Source organism: Thermobia domestica, chromosome 7, assembly GCF_964235325.1.
Source record: "Thermobia domestica chromosome 7, izTheDome1.hap1.1, whole genome shotgun sequence".
Lineage (NCBI taxonomy): Eukaryota > Metazoa > Arthropoda > Insecta > Zygentoma > Lepismatidae > Thermobia > Thermobia domestica.
Window position 1 is genome coordinate 250658343 of NC_137460.1, and position 3683 is coordinate 250662025.

General features: G+C 32.1%; 1 long non-coding RNA gene across 1 annotated transcript; it reads left to right on the forward strand.

Annotated features, from left to right (window-relative positions):
* The first annotated feature begins 636 nt into the window (after window positions 1–636).
* On the forward strand, window positions 637–3463 carry LOC145689039 (uncharacterized). The gene is made up of 2 exons (XR_014132068.1): window positions 637–1316; window positions 2524–3463. It is a non-coding gene; the product is annotated as an uncharacterized LOC145689039 (long non-coding RNA).
* Window positions 3464–3683: the final 220 nt, after the last annotated feature.

The window sequence follows — 3683 nt, forward strand, 5'->3', positions numbered from 1 at the left end:
TCTATAACTTATATTTTCGCTTTTCTTCGACTATTTTTAGAATCTTATTCATGGCTATGAGTACAGGCCGAATCGTGTGTTTTGTCGTCGCTTATTAGAGCAAATTCTCAGTTGTTTCATAATAATATATCACTCCCGTAAAGAAGGAGATTTGCTCGTTTTTCCAGTGATCACTCTGAACTTCCCTTTGCAGAATAACAGTCCAGTTTAAGCGAAGTCCACATGCAGTAAAATAGAATTTGTATCTTGAAATTTTACACGATGCTTTGCGGTAGCATTTTTTTACACTTTCTTTGTTGCACTTTCATTGTTTTCACTATTGCCAACTGTGACTTCAAAGTTAACGAAAGTTCGCTAACTTCAATTGGCAGTAGTTCGTTCATGAAGCATTGGTCGAGAATGCTATTTGGTGTGTTTATTATTCATGTACAGTTGAACCATCTGACAAAATTTAAGAATTTTAAATTATGATGTTTTTGAGAAAATGGCGATTTTTGAAAATTTGCCGATTTCTCGAATTTTTTGCGATAAAACGGTTGCACACAGAAGCGATACTTTTTTGGGGGGGGAAGCAGGTAACTACGTCTTACCAACTGTGAAAACGGAATTTAAAATTCGAACCGGAAGTGTTTAAAAAAAAGCACAAACTTCGACTTTTCACATAAACTTACGTTCATTTGTTAATTTATGTACAAAAAGATACGCATGCGCAAAACAAACTGAAATAAACTATAGTTTATTCATATCCCTATGTACATACCACAACAAGAATTATAACTCTACATGTCTCCATAACTGAATTGTGGGCCTCCGAATTTGACCATTTTCCATGTTTTCTACAATTCATGAATTGTACTCCCCGTCCTTGATGGCCCATTACTTGGCGGGAATTTTTTTTCCGACAAAAAAAGTCCCAAAATTAAAACATGTTTAGTTCCTATAAATAAAAGTTTGAACAATATCTGAGATGGTGATGGTACAATTTTATTTTTTATTTATTTATTTATGTTTTTGCCTGAATTGAAATGGAAGGCACCAGATATCTAATAAGGACATCTAATTTAAGTTAAAAACAACTGAAGTTTCTCATTAATTTTTACTTACTATAAAGATGTGACTTAAAATTTGTAAAATACTGTACATATTTTAATTTTTTCATTTTCTTTTTCTATAATAGATTATTAAAACACATGGTACAAAACATAAGAAATGTTTATTAAGTATTGACCTGTTCCGAGAGATCAGAAAAAATGAATACGAGCTGGTTTTGGAATGAAAATGGTGCTCTTTATGCTATGTATTGGGTAGTTCAGGAAGTGAGTATTTATTGAATGTTTTATTATTATTATTATTATTCGATATGCCCATTAAACCATATAGTTGAGACTATTTTATTAATAGAAAGTTGAGACTATAATATTAATAAACTTTCATAGAAATAGGCACTAACTATACATTTAAATAGGAAGAATGGGTCAAATAAAATTTACTGTAGGCAGCCAATGACACCCCAAAATAAACAAACTTTTGTTCTTTATAATATATCGAACGTAAAGGAACGACATTGGTTGATTTGGCGCTTTATTGATGCATTTCGAAGGAAAAAAGAAGCAGGATACGAGGCAATGCTTCGAGAAGACGATCCGCCCAAGAAAAGGAGAAAATTCCCGACGAGAGCTCACGTCGTGGTTCGGATTCCCCGTTAATCAGTAGGTTCACGTTTTGTATAGCCTCGGTGTTTACGGGACGTTAAACTCAAAATCAACTGAACTGAAAGAAGAAAATATATTCAAGCTGATGAAAGAATTCGCCGTGCAGAATTTTGAAACTGTTGACATTGCAGAATAATGCTGGATTTGGCCCATAATTCCGTCATGGTAATTGTAACATAAGACAAAGTAAATTATTCAATAGGTATATTAGATTTCACTGTTTACTTCTTGTTTCACTGTTGTTTCCTTTCCAATTATCTGTGTTGCAAATACGTAGTAATAAGCAGTAATGCAGTGTTATGAATTGCTATGAAGTTATGAATATCCTTTACGTTAGAGATATTGTAAAGATAACTTCACAGAAGTTTTTTTGGGGGTGCTGTAGGATGCCTACAGCAAATTTTATTTTAGCCCAATACAGATTAATGCTGAAAAAAAGTTCTGCAGTCCATTATCTCCGATTTTCCTGAAATTAGGATATATCATTCTAAAAACAAAATAATTAGACCCATTTTTTCTGCATTATACAAAAAATAGAACTAAATTAAGCATTTGTTGCAACTGAGACTTTTAGTGACTGCCATAGGACTATAATTTGAGTGACAGTTATTAAGATATTTAGTATATAACTTCCAAAAGTATAGGAAACAATGTTTCAGTATTTTGGATAGCCTGAGGTAAGATATATATATATTAAAAAAACGCATAAAACGCTTCGTTTGACTTAACCTTGATTCTGAGATATCTTTCGTTTTTAAATTTTGCCACACATGCTACAAATAGTAATTTTACAACAATTGCTTTATTTTAGGAGTCCACTTCGTTTGGAGGCTATCAACCGAGATGATTTCAAGATACGCCACACACAGGTACTACATAGACGGTACCAAATTTGACTCTAAGTAAGGATGAATCCCAGAAAAAGGAAGAAAGTGTTGTGACTCACCTAGCATTTCAAAGTGTCTTCCTATGTGATGAACTATCATCAGCCTTCCATTATTAGCGCGCGGCTTGCTCAATTTGCAGATTCGACGAAAAACGTTTTATATAGAGAGAGTTTGGCATAGAGACATTTAGTGTAGTAAGCCCAAAATTCATAGCGTCAATATAACACCAATTTAAAAATCTAGACTGAAGGTGTAATTAATTCTTATTGACTGTGATTTTTTTATTGGCGTAGCTCGCTTCGTGTGATGCGTATGGTACTCATTTAAGTTAATTTGCGTGCATATTATGTTTAGTTTTAATTTATGGCAGTTAAATCACACTTCAGACTCTAAAGTAATGTATAATATACCTACTTCGTATCGTTAAATATATTCTTAGATGAAGGTGACAGAGAACTTTTCAAGAAATAGTTTAACTTATTTTGTATGTGTTGAGGGGAGGGGGGACGTAAGTAAACGCATGATTCTGCTGCTTGGTTTTCGGTGATTGGTACAGTCATCTTCTGAACTACAATACTAGGGTGTGGGGAAGAGTTGTAAGGTGCAACTCTGTTCGAGCTTTTCTTACAAAGTAAGAGTTTTTTTTAAAAATGTTATATAACACTTGTTAAAATTGATATACTGATGAGGTGTATATACTTTTCAAACTATTATAATGTACGGTATGCAATTAGTAGACTTAAATTAATATAGACTTTTTGTTTATGTATTCACATTAAATATATTGTGTACTACAAATGTATACTTAATGTAAAATTAAGTAATTATTACTGTAATTATTCTCAATAAATCTACAGGATTTTATTTTATGTATTCTCTTTTAAAGGTTCATTCCTTTATTTGGCTTTCGGTTTGTTATGTAATCATAAGTAATGTAGGATGGTGGAATTTAGATCATTTTAAGGATAATTTCTCTATTATATACGATAACTCAAGGAAATAATCGATTGTATATCGCATTAAATATTTACATGATATAAAATAAGTTATTTTCCCCATTTATCATCTATAAATCTTACCACCA